The sequence below is a fragment of the Notolabrus celidotus genome, chromosome 5, assembly GCF_009762535.1.
Source record: "Notolabrus celidotus isolate fNotCel1 chromosome 5, fNotCel1.pri, whole genome shotgun sequence".
NCBI classification, from domain to species: Eukaryota; Metazoa; Chordata; class Actinopteri; order Labriformes; family Labridae; genus Notolabrus; species Notolabrus celidotus.
The window spans coordinates 18135865-18146910 of NC_048276.1; positions in this window are offsets into that span (position 1 = coordinate 18135865).

Genomic DNA, 11046 nt, shown 5'->3' on the forward strand with positions numbered 1-11046 from the left:
TTTAGTGTGCAGCGCCTTATTCCTGTTTCCAGTGAAGTTTACTCTTACTCATTTGCATCTATACTGTAGTCATAGCAAAGCAACTTTCTCTGATCGGACGTAGTGTGGACATCTCATGTACAAAAAGCAATGAAAAACAAGCAAACTAGCAATGTAACATAATCCATGAGACATATCGTTGGAGTGACATTCATTCATGTAATAACAGTGAATGGGACATAAGGGGCAGAAGAGACAATAACGACTGATAATATTTCATGTATTTGAGAGTGTAAAGACATCGGAGTCATTCCAATGCATCAAAAATCATACAGTTAGGAAGAGAGGTGTAAGTGAGCGAAGCCTTTTCTCAGCTGGTGCTGCCTTTGTTACCATGTGTTCATTATTTTGATTCTTATGTAAAGAGGTGACATCTCAAATGTGTGATTTTAACAAAACCTGAGAACAAACTGTGATGTTTGTGATGAAACGTCTGGTATATTAACAGTGGGACTCACCTAGAAAAACAACAGTCTGGAACACTACAGGCTACTGAAGTAGTTTCTAAACATATGAAACAATCATGTCATATCATGAGCTCACATGGAGACTCAACAGCAGTTGTGTCACTTATCTATGTCACTGGTATTCTTGATTTGTTTTACTGTAAATTATCAAATCTAGGCCGATATTTAAATTTCAGGGATCAAATCCTTTACAAGTGATTGAAGGCCGGCCTCTGATCATTGGCAGGGGCTGTCGATCTCATCCTGATAGCACCAAATTCTATCCGCATACAGTATATGATGAGCTGGATGAAGAGGGGAGGCCTTACCTTTTTATTGTAGATTCAGTTCATGATAGATGTGACACAACTTTCCTAGTGTATATCCAGCTGACTTACTGGAGCGAGCTAGCAAAAACCAGCTGATTTAAGTACTAAAATTGAAACAATTAAACTTCTCAGACAGGAAATATGATTTAAAAAAAAGGCCTGCCTTTAATAGAAGCCTGCTTCATTTAAAGGCCTGGTAACTTCTGCAGTAAAAGCAAATTAAGGCCATGGTTTAAATCCATAGGTTTACAATAACTCTTACAAAAGAAACTGAAAGACAGAAGAAACATCAGTAAAACAAACATTATTGAATTTGAAATGATAATACATTTCAATACGTAACATATAGTGGATGAAACCATTTTTTTGGAAGACCACAGGATAATGCTCCCACTGTCCTATATATGAGTAATTGTCAAAAGATCCCAGTAAAAGACTACAACTAATGCCCCCTGTGTTTCTGTTAAAACTTTTGTTTCCCTATACTGTATCTGGCCTTAAAATCCCATACATACACCTGGTGGTGTACACATGGTGGCCAAGGACACATGATTTGAAATGCTTCCTGAGGCCATCTCAACATCAGACTCCCTTTTACTAATCACCCAGCCGGGGATGATCAGGCCCAGCTCTCGTTTGAGCAACTTGCATAGTCCACATATCATCTGGCTTGATTCACAGCCATTTTAATGCCTTCTCTTTGGCAATTCAGGTCTATTTTCTTCAATGCTATGTTGTCTTCTAACTCCAAGGAGCTTTAGGACCCTGGGGTTGAGGGGCCATAGAAGTGTCTGCACTAAACCTCAATATTCACCTACCAGCCACTTGTATAATTTTTGTCACAAGAACCACGTCTGGTCTCAGAGTGGTGACTTCAACCTTCGGCTGCCAGTCCTGTGCTGGGGCAAGGGGCCCTTGTGCTGTACTTGGATGAGCCTTGACAGAGGCGATGAGCTGCCTTTGCCTCACCTCTGGCAATGAGTGATCTGAGAACTGATGAAATTTGCTGTCATCCTCAATACCAGGTTGTTGTGTCAGTGACAGCACTACTCTCCCAGAGCAGTTAGGCAACAACTCAGTTTATGCTCCAGGGATCCTCTCTCTGGCACAGCAGGCATGGCAACGTTTCTGCCATCCTCAACAGAACATATTGGATTGGCTTGGGATGACATCATAGGCAAACTGGATGCGCTCTGTCAATGACCTCTTCCAGTCCATTACTTGCTCCCTTCAGATCTACAACCCCTGTTGCCACATCCCAACTGTCTGGCTCAAGGATCCTGGTACATCAGCACCTCACTTGTTAGGGTTACCATGAACCTTCCGTCTGCCACTTTATTCCTACACAAGGTGACGTTGACAAGGCTTCGAGGTTGGCCCAGACATCTGAGCAGTAGTTGTTTGCTTTCCTCTGGAAGCCAAAACAGCCAGAAGAGTTGTGGCAGGATGCCATGTAGGGTAGGGTAAGGCTCAATGTCCCTTTATGTGCAGTCAGAGATTTTGTCTCCCAGGCTATTAACTGGCTGCTTTGAGTAGTGCCAGTCCAGCCTAATGTAGACTAGCTTGTGTAGTATTGACCCAAAGTCACTGACGATCTTCAGCCACACTACCACTAGGTTTCCTGGCCTTCCTGTGCCTCCCAGATCAGAAGGGTTATTATACCTATGTATTCAGTGCAACATGGTACCTTGTACCAAGGTGTGGATGTAACCACTGCACATGAGAAATTCAGTTAGGCACCAGGAAATAATTCAGAAAAACTTGTTCCTAATGCTGAAGAGTGATATTGTCCTTAATTTCTTGTTTGTACTTGAGTTCTTCATCCAGATTAAATCTCTGCAAATCAACACTGGGCCATTGTCTCTCCTTCAAATGAACTTGATGGTACTCACTTGGGCACCTATCATGAAAAACATGTGGCACACCAATGGAGCCAAATGCCAAGCTCATTCTGGCAGCTCTGATAACCATTTTGATTTCACTGAGGTTGAGCTTCTGGCTGTCAAACTTGGGAACTACAGTGCCTGACCCCATGTGTCACTGCAGCTTTCAACCGAGGCCCACCCTTCTTCTGGACTGAAAGCAAGTTGGCCACTTTTGTGCCTTTATGATAGGACAGCTGAAGAGAGACAGGAAATGTGGGGAGCAAAGAGAGGGGGAAGACATGCAGGACATGGTCGCAGCTGGGAGTCGAACCAGCGACCTCTGCGATGAGGACCACAGCCTCTATATGTGGGGCGCTTAGACCACTAGGCCACCAGCGCCCAAACTTGGCTTTTGTTGAAGACCTTCTGAGTTAATTCAAAGAGATTTGAAGTAAAAGCTGAAATAAAGTTTTGCCTTGTTTTTCCTTAAAGCTCTGCGGGCACAGCCTTCTCCCCCTCCTTTGTGTGGCTGTTCTTGTGTCTTGAGAGTCCCCAGTACAAGCTGTAGTCATAGCTGGCTAATCTTTACCTATCATCTGTTTGGTCTCCCATAAACCTCTACTTAATTGTTGCTCCTTTGTGCCAAAACTTTTAGCTGCAATGCTGATGATTATTGGACACACGGCCTGTACTTCTGGTCTGCCTCCCTTTTAGCTGTAGTCACAAGGGTTCAGACTTCATCATCATAATCAAACTTTAGCCACCCTCTCTCATTGTTGGCAGATTGCGACTTAACCTGGCATTGTTCTAATTGCCTGGTTGGGTTGAGGCTTGTGGAGCATGGAGGTTCTGGGGTGACTTTGGTCCTCCTGCATCTCACCAGCTTCTGGAATAGCACATGGCACCACTTGCTTTCCAATAATTGGCTTTCTGGATCTTAAGGATGAGATGTTTTTTGCAGACTTTATCTTATTAGAAGACTTTACTCCTAATTGTTTATTCATTAGCTTGGGTCAATGGTGATATGTCCCCCTTGTTGGGGTGCTCTTTTGGGCACTCCTAGCGGTTTAAGTCAGAAAAGATTTCCAGCTGTTTCTTTGCTTCTCCATCAATTTGCTGCAGTTTGGGGTGGGTACCCTTGCTACCCTGGTTGTTGGCTCTTCAATTGTCCTTACTCTCTTTAGTCACTCAGCCTGTTACTGAATATCTCTGGTCTAGCCAGATGGAACTGGTTTTAACATACATCTGTAGATGCCAGCTTGCTTATTGGGTCCTTTGGGTCACTCAATGCCATACACCCTTTTCCATGATTCGGCTGAGGTTGATCAGACCTCAGCCTGTGTCTTAACAAAATAAAAAACCTCGCGCTGTCACACTGTGTCTCATTGCTATACTATTTAAAGCTCTTTGGCACAAAGTCCAGAAAAGTGTTGCTGCACTGGTACAGCTAGATTTGATCTTACACAAAAGTATTGTGCAAAAATGTATCCTTAGTGACCAATTCATATAGAAAATGAACCGTGTCGTACATTCCAGAAAGCTTTTTTTATTCATATTGAGTCAGCGTGTCAAAAAAAGCTTCACTTCAGAGAGTTAGTAAGTTTAGAAAGCATTTTGGCCTGACTGCTTTCAGTATCAGCATCTCGAACCATTTCCATATGTGACAGAACCTTCATGATGGCTACAGAAAGGAAGTGCAGCCAATTTAGAAAACTAACATTCACACACACACACACAAGTACACACACACCTCCTGTGCCAATCAAAGTCTGCTTCATGTCACTTTGGTACTACTGAGGGTTTTTAAAAGGGAGCATCTCACATTGCTTGTGTGATTTAAATCTGAACCAAACTGCAACATTTACTTGACTGAAGTGACTTTAATAGTCTGTCAGTGTTCCTGAAGACTCGGTAGACAGAACATGTTGTACTAAATGATGTTCCCATTAAAATAATCACAGGATGCTGAGACCTCAAAACTCTGCCAACATTGTGAGCATGTTGATTCTGGACAATCACTATTATAAAGCACAGGAACAGGAGAAAGAGGAGGAGGAGAAATACAGCTCATTTGAATGTCATTATGTAGTTGCTCTGAACAAAGCATTTTAGAAAACTGTATTTAAGTATATCTATTTGTATCTGTCTTTTATACATTTATCATCAATGTATGCTATAGTAAACTTGGTGGATTACTTTATATTTATTAGGTTACACTCTGATGTACAGTAAATAAGCAGCAATTCTCATGCCGTATTCTAATAAAACAGTAATACCAAAAAGATAATGTCCAAGTTTCTTATTTCATGTGTGTTTGGGGTTGGATTTATGTGACAAGTTTTGCAGATTGATGCTCTGCAGACTTTGAAGATGTTCTGGAGGAAAAAAAATATCTATACCCGAGGACACTAAGTGGTGCACTAGACAGAGTACAGAAGTATAAGAGTCACATTGAAAGGCAGCTGCATTTAGAAGTGGTTTCAGAGACATTCACGCAAGCCTCTATAAAAGAACCAAAATAACTGAATTCCCTGAAAAATGCCTCACTGATATGAAAGAGCTTCTAGTGGAGAGGCAGCAAAGAGAGGATGATAATCTTTCATTAATGTCTGCACCTCTAGAATACTAATAAATCAAATTATAGTGTGCTCAATGCTTGATGCATAGCAACAGACCAGAGATGAAAATGCCTCTGCAGCTGTAAAACACCTACAAAATAACATTTATTTTTCTTCTTAAATCTTGGGGAAACATGCCGAGTATGTCTCTGAGGTTGCTCAAGGCTTCATTTGTAGGTTCTGTAAGGTTTGCCAGGTTATCACTTGTCAAAATAATGATTCAGACAGAAAACAGAGCAACAGCCAGGCTTCAAGCTGGCGTTTTCCCTCTGAAAAGGACATATCACTCCCTGCTGTCACCATGGAAACTAAATTGTATTAGAGATTCCTGTTGACTCACTCTGAGGCTCTCACTCAAAACACAGAATAATAGCATTCATGGTAGATTTTCTACACTCTATATCTTTAAAACTCTTGTATTTATAAAAGTACAATGTATCTTATCATGAGGACCCTAAACTCCAGTGTGTGGCACCTCCTTCTTCCTGAAAACACACACACCTCAACACACACCTTAACACCAGGCACACACTACTGCTGCACATGCATCTGTTTCTCTTTCTGTCTCATCCCACGGTTGACACCGTTCACACTCATCATCCCGGGCTCTTCCTCTTCCAGCACCCTCCACCACCATAATTGTCTCACCCCCCCCCCCATCCATCCCCTCCCCTCCTACGTCTGTGCTCTCTGGGAGCTGTTACCATAGAAACTGGCTACAACTGATGGGCCTGAAACGTCACGATTGGCATGCACAGTTGGCAAGTGCACGCACGCGCAAAGGTGCACTCACACACACCACACACAAAAACACTAATATAAGTACACACAAAGAAAAGCATGCACACATTCTTCTCATTCATTACTATGCAAGGCATTCCAGGATGTTGCACGTTACTGCTGCTGTGAAGACATGAATAAAAAGGAAGACCATACTGTATATAGCTAAGCGCAATAGCTAAGCTAAGACACTGTGAGGCTTTATTTGCACAATGAACAACAGTTACAGGATAGAGACTGAGACATAAAATCACAACAACTCAGAAGTGATCCGTCTCATTGAAAATAAAGATTAAGGGTAGTGTAGTTGTCACCTTTTATTTCTAGGCTGCATATGCAAATAATCATAGAACGCATTTTATAACCAGTAATTATACAAATTGTTTTGTTGCAATTTTTCATATGCAGACTGAGTGTGAAAAATCGAAGAAATCACTCACTGAAATGATGAACATTTCTGTTATACCACAAAAGTCTTATCACACATGCCATCACACTTTTGATCTCTAACGATGTCCCTTTGCATTTCACTTGGTGAATATAAGGAATATAAATATGTATTTTGTGTTTTAACTGTATCTGTGTTTATGCTTTTAACTGGCTGCTTCACAAATTTCCCTCCACACTGGAAAAAATGCCCTTCCAAAAACAAAACAAAAAAAAACTTATTTCAAGGTACTTTTACCTTGACATAAGCAAAAAAATCTGCCAATAGAACAAGTGAAAATTTGCTTGGTAAGATTTCTTAAAATAAGACAGAATATTTAGAAAACTGTGAAAATCTTAAAATCATCAGGGAAAACTTATTTTAAGCAATATTGTATCCATATTTTAAAGCTTAGTGCCTCAGAATAAGACAGGAATGCTAACAATTAGTATTTTTTCACTCAAAAAAAGATTTCTGCACTAATGAATTTCACGTCAACTTCTTAATTTGAGATATATTTACCTTAATTGGAGTTGTATTATAATGGCACTTCTCTAGGTTTAAGACCATCTTGTACTTGAAATAACATTACAAAGTTTAATTTGAGCATTTTGAGGTATAATGTCTTCTCATAGTGAGCTGGATATACTAATATTCAGTCATGTTGTTTTTTAGGATAAGCCAGCTATGCTCAAAAGTAGGTGTTTCATTGTGTGCATGTAGTTTGAGGATGTATATTTGTATCTGATTTAGAAGAAACAGTGCCTGAAAACTGTAACACACCCTTAAAAAACAGCTTTCTTTCTTTCTTTCTTTCTTTCTTTCTTTCTTTCTTTCTTTCTTTCTTTTATCAATGGAAGCTGATTTCTGATAGATTCTCCAATAAAATGAATTGACTTAAATCAAGATTATCCGTCTTCTACAAATAAGATCTCAGCTTGAAAAATGTATGAAATGTAAAATAAACCTTGCTTCTTCTAAATTACAACTCAAAACAAGATATTTTTAAGATTGTTTGTCTTAACAAGATATTTAAGATGTCTTAAAACAAGTCCCTCTATCTTGCTCAAATTTTACTTGTTAAGTAAATGTATCTTAAACCAAGTGGGATAAGACATTTTGACTAAAAATTAGACAATTTCACTTTTCACAGATTTTGAGTTTTTGCAGTGATATTAAAAGTTGGTTTTCATGTTTGCTAAATTCCCATTTTTTCATTACAAATAAAGGTGCTGTGTTGCTTTTTTCCTCCTGAAAGTGTAGAGGAGCAGTTGTGGAGTCTTAACAGAGCTTGTTAATGTCCAAGAATCTGTCAAACCTGTTCACACATATATTTTTGATTTGTACTGCGGGGTCGTCTCTCCAGACAGAGACATGAGAGTGACTCACTGTGACTGTCAGCTGCTGTCTCAATTGAAAATTGTGCATTGCCTTTTGCTAAATACTGAGATCATTTTCAGTAACTATATAACAAAAAGACAGATTGTATAATTTGTCAGTAATGCATAAATCATCGGTGTGCTTAAAACCAAACAGACAATATGACCTTTAAAATGTGTTCGCACTAAAAATGAACCCAAACAACGCTTTGTTCAAAAACTGTTTCTAATTCGTCGGGGACACGATGGTTGTTGATGTGATGTCAGATTAAAAGCTAATTTAAACTCGGTTGCAATGTTTTTAAAAAATATGACAGGTTTGAAATTGTAAACTCAGATTTTGAGATCAAACCACTGTTAATGTTTTATGAATAAGGCCCTGAGGGTTTTTAATCTGCTGTACTCTCTTTGTGCTCAGTAATGATCATGACAGGGTCTAATTTTAACCCAGACTGCTGAAATATTGATCAGAACCAAGGTTAAACCTTAGAAGGTTGTTATAACTTTCTATGAGAAGAAAAGGTCACAGCAACTTTTCAAATTAAAATCACAAACTAAGTGTTGATGAAGGTTAGAAAATAATGAACTAATTCGGTTGGCTTTAAAAAATGGGTTTTAGAATCCATGTTCTATTTTTACAACATCTTAACGAGGGACTGAAGAGGGGAACAGGACTGAAAGAATATGCAGACCTTTAACCAAAAATACAGGTACACATAAAACACCTTCAATATAGTAAGCTCAGTATTATGAGCATAACATAGGCTATTTTTAGTGAAGGTATAGAAACAGAATAGAAAGCCTTTGTTGTCATTGTACAAGAACAGGGGTTCTCAAACTTTTTTGGCTTGTGTACCCCCTTTCAAAAACAATTTCAGCAAAGCATGCCCTTGTATGGCTGAGAAAATGTTCAGGATATGGGAAAATAACATGAATAAATGTATGAATGTGGTTTTACAGTGTCATAATAACATTGAAAAGAAAGATGACACAAATATTATGCTTTTGTAGTGCAATATTTTCAGAAATAAATAAAGATTGAGGCAGCTAGTACCTTTGATGGCCCAAGGAGCACACTGATTTATTTCTGTCACACAAGAAGCATTTCAACCACCTGTCCATTGTTACCCTCCTGGCCGCATTTTCATTAACATGGAAATGTACGTGATCGCTCGCTGAACAATTGACGTCAACAGACGGAGGCCGCCTGGTCCAAGCAGTTTTGCAAATAATATATTTTATGCATTAATACGCTCAATTTGGAGATAGTGCCCTTTTTGATGTTGCATTGAAATAAAAATTAAATGCTGTTGATGAAGTTGCTTTTAATCAGATATTTTTTTTAATTCTTCTTTTATATATCTTTTTATTTTATTTTTTACATTTGTCACGTACCCCTTGCAGTACTCCCACGTACCCATAGGGGTACGTACCCCCATTTCAGAATCAAGGTACTAGAGTATACAACAGTGGAAGTGCTACATCTGAAAAAATAGTAAATAAACGACAAGACTTGTGAAAAAACATATAGTACCTTGTAAAAGCAAGCTGCACTTTGTGAAATTATGAATAGGTAGAGACTGTTTTCTTGTCTATTTGTGCGTGACTTGAAACTTCTGCACCTCTTACCAGAGGGCAGGAGAGAGGAATGGTACATTTACCGGAAAGCTGTTTTTTAAAAATAAATATTTCATTATGTATTAGGGTTTGAAAATAAATGTATTTGGCTGACATCGCTACAATCAAAAAGTCAATTGAAACTAGTCAATTGAAGTCTAGTACAAAAGTCAACAACCACTTGACTATTACCATACATGTTGTATTTAATCCTGCTTCTTTCCTAACTGTTGTGCGAAGTGGTTAAAAATCTCTAAAAATAAAGTATACATACATTTTATATAAACAGTAACATAAATAAGCTTTTGCATAAGTTCAGCCAACATCCAGACACTAATTCATTATACAAGAACATTCCTAATTAGCACTCAGCATTTGAAACAACACAGAATAGCTTGAGTGCTGTGTAGGCGAGGCCAGAGGCCGACGGCAGTGAAAATGGGTTTAAAGGTGGAAAATGAAGGTTTGCATCATCAGAGTGCTCTGCTCCGTACACTTCACAGTAAATATAATTTATAGTGTAAATGAAGGGTGGTTTATAATTGAAAAGGGCAAATCCAAAGCACATAATGCTTAGACAGACTGCACTGCCTGTTAATACGATGAGGATACAAACAATCTGAAAGAGGAAAAAACAAACTCCATTAAAATGCCATGTTTATAACACAGCATCACGCAAGATATTATACTTAGTGAGCACCTTTTTGAAAAACCTTTTCTCACATTGACGCATCAGTCTGGTAATAAAACGCCCACCTGTCACCTCAACAGTGAATCAACCTGCTCTGATGCAAGGCCTCGAGAAGAGACGCAGCTTTCAGTCTGATTCTGGACTATTTTTCAGAACCCTCTGGCTACATTTACTTCGACTAACACTCCCTGTATACCTTTTGTTTCTTCAGAGTAATTTGGAGCGGTGTTAATTCAAGGCATAAGCCTGACAGTCGTTAATGTTGCCCAGAGGTTTGGTGAACGTCTGCTATTAAGGCCTGTGTGCTGGAAAGAAATCCACTTAAACAGGATGATGATAATAGGTTGGAAAAGGTTATTAAAAACTGACACAGCTATTAGCTGCCATTCTCACAGACTGTGAAGGTAGCAGCTAAAAGCTATTAGCTGCTCCACTCAGCTGTCCCCAGCAGACCTATGAAGGAACAGATTGAAATCTTGTATAAAGGAATACAGATTTTCCTCTCATACAAACTAACGACATTAGAGCTCCCCTTCATTAATGCTTTAGTATTTTGTTTATCACATTCCCCAAAGGTTCAAATAACTGTTCTGTTAGTGAAATTAAGATGCATGATTGAGTATAGTATGTTGTTCTTTATACATTTATTTCAAATGTAAGTCACAGATAACATAGAGCTACACATACAAATGAAAACAGTGTAGAAAACTAATAAAAATGGTAAAAAGGCTACCAGAAATATTTTAATTGAAAAAGGCACTGATGTTTTTATGGAAACCTATTCAAATTTTTTTTAAACTTCTCATTTTTAAAGAAAAGACATCTGACAGATACCATATCATGAAATAGGTAATG